Genomic DNA, 13,659 nt, shown 5'->3' on the forward strand with positions numbered 1-13,659 from the left:
GCCTTAGTTTTTTGTTCCAATTTAACGAAGACAATGCTGCCCATCTCGGTAGCCGCGTGGTCAGCCCCTGGATAGTAAGTGAAGAGGCCCTGGTTCGATTCCCGGCCGAGCCGGAGATTTTCGCCGCTTGGGGACTGGGTTTTGTGTTGTTTTTACGTTCTATCGTGATAATTGACATTAGGATTGAAATGGATGAATGGGCACGACCCGAAAGCCAACAAATTGAAAAAGGGAAACGCAGACATGTGCCTCACTGGATTTCTGTGTTGGTATGCAACAAACTCCAATGCTTGTGTTGATATGTGATTATCTTCGTTGCCCTGCTAATACATCAACAGTTCAGTGTTCATCACGGACATAGTCTCTGGCACAGAGCAATACAGTTTATTCAAACGCAGATGCCCATTTGCTGTACGGATTACACATACCAGATGGTAATTGCCGTGGCGTCCAACGTTTTTATGGGGAGAGACTTCCAGAAGGACGGTTCCCCAACAGGTGGAAGTTTGAAGCAGTTGATGGTCATCTTGGAGAACAGGGGCCGTTTTAGCCTCCACTGGAGACTAGAGGAAGCCTAGAAAGACGAGGACACCTCAACCGGGAGAGGAATTTCTTCATGCAATCGACGACGATCCTAGTGGTAACTTAAAACAATTAGGCGTAAGATAATTAGCTGCAACAAGTAACGTTGACCACAATTCTGGAGGCTGCTAGCTGCAACAAGTAACGTTGACCACAATGCTGGAGGGTGCTATATGAGAACTTGCTATATTCGTATTATGTGCAACGGGTGCAGGCACCATCAGCAGCTGATTTTCCTTCAAGGGTACACTCCCGAATGATAAATTTAGCAGTGTGCCAACTCTCACTTTAGTGCAGATATGCTGCTAACGGATAGGGCTCCGTTTCGACGTGATCAGATAGTGAATTTTCGCGGTCATCATGTATGAGCTATCGAGAATCCTCAAGAAATCGTCCAATCACGTCATCAACAATGATTTTCTATTGATGTTTGGGCCGACATTGTTGGTGGCTGCTTGTCAGGGCCGCGTGTTCTAACCAGGCACAGAGAAGAAACTTGCCATGCTTTCTTAGAAAATGCTCTACCTATTCTGCTAGCACATGTGCCTTTACGAGTGCGAGAAGGCATGTACTTCATACGCGACGGAGCACCTCCTCGTTTCAGTATTTATGTTCGTAAATAACAGATTCCGTGACGGATGGATATATAGAGGAGGACCAATTCCTTGCGCTACACGCTCTCCGACCTAAACCGATTAGAGTTTTATTTGTGGGGGCATTTGAGCGCTCTCGTGTCTGGAACCTCGGAACAAGATTTACAGTCTTCGTGCCAGTATTATGGTCGGTTCTAAAAGAATACGCGTTTCTCAAGGCGTACATCAGTGCATCAGGGATTCAATATGATGGCATGCACCTAGCTAAAGGAGGACATTTTCAACATCTCATGTGGCTGCATGTATTCATGCTAAAGGAGGACATTTTGAACATTTCATTTTAGTGTTTCATATTGTGCTGATGCATTCTTTTCCTAAGCGCTTCTCGTGACTCGTGTGTTGAAGAGTTGAAGAGACTGAGCTGTACAAGGAAATAAGCATTACCAGATCCATGTCCAAGTAATATATTTTCTATCTCTACGTGTGAGAAATGTTATCTGAAAGTTTGTTCATATCTGTTTGTTACACCCTGCATGTTTTAAGAGTGTTGCATATATCAAGTAAAGAGTGACTGATCCTCAGCCAGCATAGAACTCTGGATGAGTTTACAAATGCTTTTCCACGTGTGGGCTTGGAATTCTGATAAGCCATTTTCCGGTTTCCCAGGAGAGAGTTTAGATTTAACGAGTGTGTTCGCGCTCGGTAGGCAAAGGCGTCCTTTCTGATAGTGGAGGCACAAGAGAACTGGAGGTCGTGTTTAATAAAAGACGCAGACTGGAGAGCTATGACAGAAGGAACACATGGAACATAATGTGGGAAAGGTTAACGAAGACTGCCCTTTATTGGCAGGACACTTAGAAGATGCAATAGATCTACTCAAGAGACTGCCTACACTACGTATATCCATCCTCTTTTGGAGTACAGCTGCGCGATGTAGGGTCCTTACCAGATGGGATTAACGAGGCACTATTTGTATTATTGCGAAATAGGGAAGAGAGTGTCACTGAAGTAATACAGGGTTTGGAGTGGACACCATTCAAACAAATGCATTTCTCGTTGCGGCGGAATGTTCTTACGAAATTACAGTCACCAACTTTCTCCTCCAAATGCGAAAATATTTTGTTGACGCCGATCTACGTAGGGAGAAATGATCATCATAATAAAATAAGGGAAATCAGTGCTCGCACGGAAACATATAGGTGTTCGTTTCTTCCGCGCGCTATACGAGATTGGAATAATGAAGAATTATTATGAAGGTGGTTCGATGAACCCTCTGTCATGTACTTACATGTGATTTGCAGAGTATCCATGTAGATGGATATGTAGAAGGCAATACATTACATTTGTTTGCATGGAAAATTGAAGTGTGGTATTTTTGTGTGACTTTTGATCCATTTACTTTGAAACGTGATACATTTTTGTCTTTGTGGACTTTATGAGCGTAATTTGCTAGGAACTAGCTGGGGGTGGTTCAAATGGTTCACATGGCTCTAAGCACTATGGGACTCAACATCTGAGGTCATAAGTCCCCTAGACTTAGAACTACTTAAACCTAACTAGGGACATTACACACATCCATGCCCGAGGCAGGATTCGAACCTGCGCCCGTAGCAGCAGCGCGGTTGCGCACTGAAACGCCTATAACTGCTCGGCCACAGCGGCCGGCAGCTGGGGGTGGTATACTGACTTTTAGCGGTGTGCGTTTTTTAGTCAGCTGGTCATATCTCAGTTATTTCTCAAATAAATTAGAAAGCTACAGGGTATCAATCATTTATTTTGGAGCACTGACAGGTTTAACCCTCTTTAGCAAGTCATTGTGAGTTTTGAAAACCATATTAAGAATGAACTTGAAGTGTAGTGATGCATTACATGGATCCAAACGTTCGTAATTAATCTTAGGTGCAATGTGTCCGGTAATTTTTCTCGTGCGCCAAGAGCGCGTGAATTCAAGCCGCCAAGCCGTCGCGACAGGGATTTTGAGCGGTGCCACGAAAGTTCCGACTACGAGAAGAAGGATTTTTACAACTTATCAGAGACAGTATCATCTAAAACCATGATCCATGGTTTTAGAGACACCCGCCTAGCAGCCCGGACCACCTCCATTCGCCCTGAAGTCGGCGGTGACACGTAGTGACGTGGAAACTATGATGCATGGAAAGTTCAGAAGTAATCCTTATCCATGACTTGTCAGTCAGCGCACACAACTCAAGGATACTAGTACAAGGATGATTAAAGACTATCACATATCGCTCAATGGTTTCACAGATATGATGATAATGAAGGCGAGTAACATACGGTGGAGCATCCCCTGCTTGGTGCAGCAGACGATATAACGGATGCGCAAGATCTTACATCGTTCACTCGTGAGCGATTACGGTAGACGTATTAAGGGCCCCCTTTCATCCAATGTAAACAAACCCCGCTTGAGAACACCTCCATCACTGGCTGAACTGCGCTCTGTTGGCTAGCGGGAGAACACGCCTCATGTGGTTTTAGGTGCATTAATTTTCTACTATCTCCGTGTACCAATTTGTTCAGCGAGTCATCAGTGCACGTGATATTTATCCATACTTCGAGGGTTCATTGGTGGTATTCGGGTACGCCTGTATATCTCTGTGCTGCTCAGCAGTTGTTGTCCAGCACTGACCTGGCGAATGGCCATCTACATTGTGGCCAGGTTATTGGTTCTCACAATCTGCGATAGTCGACAACCTCTGTCATCAGTTTGATGCCCATGGCAGTTGACTCACGAGGTGAGTGTTTTTCCCGAAGCGAGGCCCTCGCAGCACATCCTTGACACCGTGCTGCGTGGAAAGCGCACTGCTAGCACGTCCTCGAAGAATGAATGTCCCATCTGCCGGGCACCGGTAACCTGATCGCGGTCAAAGCCCGTGATAGCACGTTTTACCCTTCCTGAGTTCGGCTGAAACATCGACGGACAGTACATATTTGTAAATATCGTAGTCACTTGACTTGCCAAACTATGGTATTTAAGGCTAAAAACAAACAAATCTCGTTTTATTTATTTCAAATCAGTTTTGGGCTTATTGGGTCCTAATCAGGGAAAAACTGACGGGTTCGCAAGACACACTACTGTGTGTAGGAAACAAAACAACAGAGACAAATGCACTACGACGATAAATATCAAGCACAGCGCTTATCATTCGTGTTATGCATAACATCGGTTAAATTACAATTTACAAGACGGGAAGCAACGAACACAAAACATAATGGAAACACAAAATATTAAAATATAGCAGTAACTGGAATCCAAAACTAAAGCTTGTAAGAAAGAACAAAATAGGGTACAAATATTTTCGTACAGGTTTTTGGAGACGAATGTGATAATTGGGATGGAGGTCAGAGAGTGTGAGACTGATTGAATGGATCATGTGAAGCTTAAGACTGGGGATGTTCTCAACTGTTATCGTCTAGAGCCAAGAGGGGGGTCTTGTGCTAAATGCTTATTTACCTCAATTGCTTCTAATACGCGAAATTTTTTTCCACTTGTTGGCTATATGTAGCACTTCTGGCCACCAGCTGACTCCCCGACTTTGCGAGGTCCCAGCAGCTCCAAGGTACTGTTTTAAGATTCAGCTTTTCAGCCAATCAGCCTGACGGGCGGAACACAGGCATTTTCATCAGTGATTTCCTGGTCACACTGACAAAAGAGGTCCGGCCCTCGGCGCAGACAAGTATGATATATTACAGTATAAGTTATTGGTATGTTAAAACGATTAATTGGTGCTTTCACTGGAAATTCACACATGTAATTTTGAGCTGGCTGTATTAGTGTACCAGGAGGTCAATGCAGACTCACGCTTCGGTTCTGGATGGGGACGAGAAGTGATCACAGTTTGTTACTGCCTCTGTCTCCTTCCCGTTCCTCCCCCTCTAACCAACATAAGTTGCTGTCACTGCACTTATATCGTTCCGCCTCAAAATGCGATTTTAATTATACTGCAGATAAGAAGTTTGTGTGTACTAATGATAAATTGTTTGGCTACCAAAAATATACAAAATATTTTAATGTAATAATAATAATTTATTTACACCATTGAAAGTACATTCTTTACCATTAGGTCCAAGAACTTGCTATCTTGCTATTTGTCTTAGTGAAGTGTATTACTTTTTGTATCTTCCCATATTCAGCTTCCTGCGCTTTGCCTGTTCTGTTTGTAGATTCCCGAACCGTGTCGAATTCGTTGTTGACAGCAGGTAAGTTAACCTGTGTATATTCGCCTTTACTGGGCTGGAATGTTACCGGTCAAGCCGAAAGCCCATGCATGTGAGCAGATTCTCACCCAAGCAAGAAAAAGTATCCACTATTAAACGTAGCTTGTAACTTCTAGAACGCTCTACCATTCTCGAGACTTTTTTTTTTTCATGGTTTACTGTACTCTCCGAAAGCTGGCTGTGAAATTTGGAAAACAATATACACTACCACCAAAGATACATAAAAAAGTGGAGCACCTGGAACTGGAGGAGGAATGTTATTTCAGAGATTACAAAACAGAGACCCATCTACAAAGAATTTAGCAGTATGGACCTACTTATCAGCATGACGTTGCAGCCCCCTCTGGCCTGCATGTGTCAGTGTTTCAGTAGGTAACGGTGTCACAAATCCGTTCTATCCTCTCCTTGCGCAACCTCGCGTCACAAATTTGTAGTATCCTCTCCTGGGGCATTCAGTCCGGAACCACACTGCTGCTAGGGCCGCAGGTTCGAATCCTGTGCCGCGCGGGATTAGTCGAGCGGTCACAGGCGCTGCAGTCGTAGACTGTGCGGCTGGTCCCGGCGGAGGTTCGAGTCCTCCCTCGGGCATGGGTGTGTGTCTTTGTCCTTAGATTAATTTAGGTTAAGTAGTGTGTAAGCTTAGGGACTGATGACCTTAGCAGTTAAGTCCCATAAGGTTTCAGACAATTTTTTTTCTAGTCCTGCCTCGGGGATGGATGTGTGTGATGTCCTTAGGTTAGTTAGGTTAACGTAGTTCTAAGTCCAGGGGACTGATGACCTCAGATGTGAAGTCCCATAGTCTTTCGAGCCATTTGACCCATTTTTTTCTCCTGGGGCAACCTCGCCCACACCTGTTGCAGCCGGTCCTTAATGTCCTGTTGGATATGTTGCGAGCAACTGTCGACGGCGCCATGTTACGGATGCAGCGATGCTGGGTCGGGAAACCATACTGAACATATAACTTGTGGCCATACCCTAGTAAACGTGACAGAACCGCTGTTATCTTCGTGGTTTAGGGGTGCCCTACGCCGAGGTCATCAGTGGCCTTGATAGCCTGGATAGTGGACTGGGCGGCAGTTGACGTCCGATCTGACCCCACACACACGTTCCACTGGGGACCGATTTGAGAACGTGGATCACGGGAGTACCTCAACATCACTCAGACAATTCGTACAGACAGGTTCCTGTAGTGTTTGTACTAACATTGTCCTGTTGAAAAATTCTAGCACGGTGCTGTCCAATGAGAGGGTACATGGGGACATAAGTGGGCGCAAGGTGTCTGTCATGTACCGCTGTGCCGTCAGAGTTAAGCAGTACCAGCTGTGAGCTGACATCATCTCGATGGCGCCACGCCAGGTGTAGCACCGCTGTGCCTCCCCGGAGCGTGGTAAGGATGATAAATCTCCCGAGCTGGCCGCCATACTCGCCGACGATGGTAATCCGGGGTGGTGCTGGACCGCAGTTCATCACTGAACACAGTGCGACGACACTGATCAGCAGTCCACGCTTCCCGGTTATGGCGCCACTCCAGACGCAGCAGTCTGCGTTCTTATGTTAACGGCAGCCTACGCATCAGAGTGTAATTCCCTGGTCCGCCTGCTGCCATTGTCTGACCAATGGTGCGATACGACACAGAATACTGCAGGAAGTGGCTTGCTTGTGTGATTCTTGAAGTTTGCCCGGCGTACTGAATATTCTGTGAGGTTTCAGGATTGCAGCCGAATCATGTTGACTTCTTGCCGCAATATTTCGGCTGGTACCCAGTCAGACATCTTCAGGTGACATCAAGCCTTTGTATGTCCATCCTTTTAGCAGGTGGTCTCTGGGACGACGGCCGTTTACTATCATCGTGACAAGTAAATAAAAAACACCTGCAGCCGTCCTTATAATTTTATTTTATTTTGTCGCTACCAGTTGCAACGCTTCAGTGCGTCATCTTCAGGCTGTTTTTGATGCGATACAGGTTGATATGATCCCCATGCATACCACATCTGTTGTCAGCATTAATGGATACGCAGATAATGTGTCAGCACTCCATGGTTGGAGTGCGTATCCAGTAATGCTGGCAACAGATGTGGTATGCATGGGGATCATATCAACCTGTATCGCATCAAAAACAGCCTGAAGATGACGCACTGAAGCGTTGCAACTAGTAGCGACAAAATAAAATAAAATCATAAGGACGGCTGTAGGTGTTTCTCATTTACTTGTCACGATCTTCAAGTGAGATTTCGCTGCAAGACCGCGGTGTCGGCCTAATAGCAAAAATTGGCACGGAGATGCTTGCGCATATTTCGCCGTCACCTGAAGGTGGCTGAACGGTTACCAGCCGCAATATTGTGGCACGAAGTCAACGCGATCCGGCTGCAATCCCGAAAGCTCGTAGAGCAGTACCTCACTTGTTCTCGGACGGCAGGCGCTGACATGAAGGGGTTACGAAGTGCTTGGTGTACGGTCCTTCCTTGTGGCGGACAGACGTGGTCGACGACGAGTACGCATGCCCTCACGTTCCCACGCGGTCCAACTTCGGCCCACTGTGACACCCGAATATCACTCACATCTGGATATTGTATGATTCGACAGCCGACCAAATGGACTGACACAATGAGGCCCCTGTCAAACTCTGCCAGATGCTGTGAACGCTGTCTCACGCAAGCAAGCGGCGTGTCGGTGTCCTTGACAGTGATCACTCATCTGACGCTGTTCACACCCCTCTTATATCCTACTAGGCCTGACGACAACACTCAATACGAGCAGCTCTATTGCTCTCTGGCAGCCGCTCTAACTGTTACAGAGAACTGCACCTCTGATCGCACACAAACCCGTCGATGGTGTCTACGTTTACGAAGTTACACTGTCAGCCGATCACGTCTTCTGGATGCTCATCATCATCAGTTATCTGCTATATTAGCAGGTCCTTTGCCTCTCCATTTTCTGCGATCCATTGCTTCCTTCTTAAGGCTGCTGTATGTTGTACCGTCCATCATGTCATCCAGTATCTGGAATCTCTTCCTTCCTCGCTTCCTTTTCCCTTCTACATAACCTTCTAAAACTGTTTTTATCAGTCCGTCATTCTTTCTTAATATATGCCCAACCCAATTTCTTTTTCTTCTCTTTATTACATCTAGTAACTGTCTTTTCTCTCCCACTCTTCTCAGTACCTCTTCATTTTTTACTCTGTTCATCCAACTTATTCTTTCCATCTTCAGCCATTCCCAGATCTCAAAAGCCTCCAGTCTTTCTCTGTCTTTTTTCCTCATAGTCCATGTTTCAGCGCCATATAGAAGAACACTCCATACAAGACATTTTATGAGTCTCTTTCTGAGTTCTCTGTCCAGACCGCTGCAGAAGATTCTCCTTTTCTTATAAAATTCCTCTTTTTCCATTGCTATCCTTGTTTTAATTTCTGTGGTGCACTTCCAGTCGGTGTCTATCCTGCTTCCAAGATACTTAAAATTTTGCACCTGTTCTAGTTTTTCTCCATTCAGCACAATTTTTATTTCCTTATTTCCTCCTATCGCCAATACTTTTGTTTTATTTGTGTTAATTTTCATTCCATATTTTTTCCGTTATTTGCAATGGCGTCCACCAAATCCTGTAATTATTTTTCCCCTGTGGCTAGAAGGACCACGTCATGAGCAAATCTCAAGCACCCTACTCTTCTTCCTCCAATTTCTACTCCTTTGTCATCTAATGAGCATTGGTCAATCATATTTTCCAAGTACAGGATGAAAAGAGTAGGTGATAAACAGCATCCTTGTCTTACTCCTTTCCCTAGTCTGATCCAGTTTGTACTTTCTCCTCTCACTTTAACTGAAACTTTTTGATTAAGGTACAATCGGTTTATAAGTCTTCTGGTTTTCCAGTCCACTCTCTTTTCCCTCATAATAGTCGCCAGCTTGTCCCAAACCACATTGTCAAATGCCTTTTCTAAATTGATGAAGCACATATATAGGTCTCTTCCTTTTTCAATAAACCTTTCTCCCAAGATTCGTAGGAGCCCTATTGCATCTCTGGTGCCCGTATTCCGTCTAAAGCCAAACTGCTCCTCGCCGAGATTCTCCTCTATTACTTTCTCAAGTCTTTTATTAAATATTCTTAACATCACTTTGGCTGCATGTGAAATGAGGCTGATTGTCCTGTGCTCGCTACATTTCTTGGGTCCTTGTTTTTTCGGTAATGGAATCATTACTGTTGTCAAAAAGTCCTCAGGCCATTCACCACTGTCATATATTTTATTACATAACCTCAATATTTCTCTTATTCCATTGTGGTTCAAGCATTTTAGTATTTCTCCCGGTATTGTATCTGTACCTACTGCTTTGCCATTTTTCATTGCAGCAATGGCAGACTTTACTTCTTCCATTATGATGGTCGGTCCTTTCTCTTCATCACTTACACTGTTGTGTGATTCAAGTTCCAGAGTTTCTGGTCTGCTATTTGTGTCATATAGCTCTTTTATATATTCTTCCCATCTTATAGATGCTACACTTTTTTTCCTCAGGCAGTGTATGTCAAAAAAAAATAAACTCTTCTGTTAATCGGTTACTTCAAGGAAAGCTCTGAACCAGGCGCCCTGTAGCTTGCATCCCACTGACAAGGGGAGGCCGCCAATTGTGAAATTCAGATTCGATTCATACTGCGCATAATAAAAGCTCATGGCCAGAAGCGTAATGTGGCAAAGCACCAAGATGCACTTCTCAGCCATTGTCGAGAAAACCGAGTTAAAAGAAACCGTTACGGTGAAATACTACCTACGAATAATAATTTTCTACAGCGTCGTGGCGCAGCGGTAAGCGCTCGGGTTCGTAATCCGAAGGTCGCCGGATCGAATCTTGCGCCATGCAACTTTTTTTGTTATTAGTTTTTTGTAATTCAAATGTGTACACACACACACACACACACACACACATAAACTATTAATGAATTGCTTATGCATGTTGGTGAAGGCGGATCGCTCTCCAATTGTACCGCCTCCATTTTTCCGTTTGTTTAACAGGGTGTACCAAAGCTCTCACGTCCGCACTGATTTTCGACGATGTTATAAGTTGCGCTAGGGACCGCATCTACCTTCTTTCGAAGTTAGCAGGCAACTACGCTGTTATGCGGCGGCTCGTTTCGGCCCATTCAACATCTGTCCTTCAAGTCTAACGAGCGAGTAACGGAGTTAATATTTCATACCTGCTACAGCAAATTTGTGTTCTTCGGTGTCTATTCTAATTCGACCGTTTGACTTACGCTATACGTATTCGTTTCGGAATATCGTTTCTACGTCTACGTGGTTAACATTACGAAGACAATTAATAACATTTGTGAAATACAACTTTGTTTGCGGAAAACATAATGATGTTCGAAGTCGCCAGTTTTTCCACGAGAAAAGACTTTCAAAACCGCAACGGTTTCTTTTAACTGTCGATTTTCTCGACAACGGCTGAGAAGTGCATCTTGGTGCTTTGCCACATTACACCTCTGGCCATGAGCTTTTATTATGCGCAGTATGAATCGAATCTGAATTTCACAATTGGCGGCCTCCCCTTGTGAGCGCAAGTCACCGCAGTGGTGTCAAGCGAGAGCTCACTGCGAGGCAGAGAGGGGGTTGCGTTTTCTGATGAAAGCTGGTTCCGCCTCTATGGCAGTGACGGCCGTGTGTTGGTTAGGAGCACGCCTACTGAGGGTCGGCAACCCGGCAACCGACCTGTCTGCGTGCTAGACACTGCAGCTACGCCTCGAGTTATGGTCTGAGGTGCGATTTCGTATGACAGCATGAGCACTGTCGTGGTTATCCCACGCACTGCGACTGCAAATCTGTACGTGAGTAGTGATTCGAGCTGTTGTGTTGCCATTCGTGGACAGCTTTCCAGGGGCTGTTCTCCAGCAGGATGACGTTAACGCACATATCGCCGTTGTAACCCAACATGCTGTGCAAAGTCTCGACATGTTGCGTTGGCCTGCTCGATCAGTAGATCTGCCTCCAGTCGATCATCGATCACTTGCGAGATATCATTGGACGACAACCGCCAGCGTCATCCAAAAAACTGCTGACCGACCAAGTACTACAGGGATGGAGCTCCACCCCACAAACTGACATTGGGTACTGAAACGTAACTATTCTAAGGTTAAACATTTATATTGGGGTTCTTTGTGTACGGTACTCATCCTTTCTCAAGACCTGTCACAGCTGAAGTCCTAAGTTCTCAGTAACTGTAAAAAATTTCAACTTCGGATAAGTTAAAATTAAAAATCAGTTTTTCATTTTGTTTCAATATATTTATTATACTTTCAAAACAAAATTAAGGTATTATTACAATGGGAAACAATACTTACAATACAAAAGGAGCAGCTACATGGTCACTGCTCAAAAACCAAAACCAGACTGACTTCCTACGCCAATATGGCTGTAACAATTTTTACTTTCTTAACAATCCCGAATAATCCTCGGCATTGTTTAAAATGATTTTTTTAATTAAGTAACAATTAAAATTAACATATAAAAACTGAAAATACATATATAAACTTATGTTTGCTCCAGAACAGCAAGTACAATTCTATATTAGTTTGTGTCCGTCATTTTATTCGAGTATAACTTCTCGAATACGAAAATTCAATAATGCAGTTTCATATTTTATTAATTACTAGAGGTTCTCTTCATGGAAAATGTTCCCTTCATTTAAAGAGCTTCTACACATCAGTGTAATTAAGATTCCATAATTACTTTTGTCGTAACTTTTCCACAAGTACATATTTGCATACACCTCTATGTCAGAAATGACTGTTTATGGTTAAAATTTACGTGTTTCAATAGGTTTCAATTAGACTGTTACGTTTCAGTACATGTACAACACAATGCATGCTTGCATTAAACATTCTGGCGGTTACACCGGTTACTAGTCTAACAGCATTTCACATTCGCAATGGCTTATCTCGCGGTGACATTTCTAACATTCTGCGTGGTGTCTGTTGTTCTATATCGTGCCTTCCTACCACTTTCGCGCAACGACGCTCTGAACGTGTTTTTTAGGGAATTGACTAGTTTAAACCTGGGACCTGTTGCTGGTAAGGAGACGTCAGACCACACATGACATGTAGAGTTCAGAAGAGTTCAGTGAGACTAGCGATGATATAACCAAATACTTAATGATTTCAGCGTCAGCTTCACTGCACTCCCTGTAAAAGAATCTTAATACTAACTAAATTTAGTGGAAGGGGTTCAAGGCTTTCCTATTTTTAGTTAGCTGGTAAAATAACGTCGAAAAAGCAGTTAAGTTTACCACTGGAAATTTTATTCTACTCACAAAACATTGTTTATAAATGGTTTATAAATGGTTCAAATGGCTCTGAGCACTATGGGACTCAACTGCTGTGGTCATAAGTCCCCTAGAACTTAGAACTACTTAAACCTAACTAACCTAAGGACATCACACACATCCATGCCCGAGGCAGGATTCGAACCTGCGACCGTAGCGGTCGTGCGGTTCCAGACTGTAGCGCCTTTAACCGCTCGGCCACTCAGGCCGGCTATAAATTGCACTATTGATAAAAGAAAATGTTTTAATACAGGATGGTAAAAACCAACTGCGTTCAACAAAAATGTGAACGAATATTCCCTGAATGGTTTTCCAAGTTCTACAATGGATCGAAGGATGACCTATGCCATATCACATCTATAATCTAGGTTTAAATTAAGTTTCACAAGAGCGAAAACTATCAAAATGGTCTACAGTGACCCTCAATTATCTTTAATTACTTATCTAACTTGTCGTAAATTACAGTGGCTGATGTGGCTTCTCAATAACTATATAACAGAAAAATCATCGCGTTTCAGATTTTTACTTCAAGTGGCAAATGTGAACACCATGAGCTTTAATTGACGATCGACACTAGTATTACGCAAAAAGGGGGTGTAACAGATGAGACTTCTGCAGTTCTGAGTGAAACTTTATGCGCTGTTATGCGGCATCGCGTGCGTTCATTACCTTGTTGGTGTTCGTCAGGGGGCGGCGGACAGTACAGCTCCGCTCACCTCGCCGTCTCGGAAGCAACTTCTCCTTACTACAATTTACCGAAGTTGGTTTAAAAAAACTATCTGGCTGTGTTTTCATCTGACCAATCACGGTCTCAATGTTAACCTTAAGCTCTGCCTACAAAAATTCTGTCTATCCAATGAGAAACGTTATACTTATCGTGGTGGGGCAATGTTTTTAAAGTGTGCAACGTAACAGAGACGCGAAAAAGTCTCACGCTAAAACTT

General features: G+C 43.9%; 1 non-coding gene across 1 annotated transcript; it reads right to left on the reverse strand.

The window, feature by feature from the left end:
• Positions 1–12,839: 12,839 nt before the first annotated feature.
• On the reverse strand, positions 12,840–12,923 carry Trnas-gga. Its single transcript is given in 2 exon segments — positions 12,840–12,874; positions 12,884–12,923. It is a non-coding gene; the product is annotated as a tRNA-Ser (tRNA).
• Between the last annotated feature and the right edge of the window lie 736 nt (positions 12,924–13,659).

This window comes from Schistocerca americana, chromosome 1, assembly GCF_021461395.2.
Source record: "Schistocerca americana isolate TAMUIC-IGC-003095 chromosome 1, iqSchAmer2.1, whole genome shotgun sequence".
Classification (NCBI taxonomy): domain Eukaryota; kingdom Metazoa; phylum Arthropoda; class Insecta; order Orthoptera; family Acrididae; genus Schistocerca; species Schistocerca americana.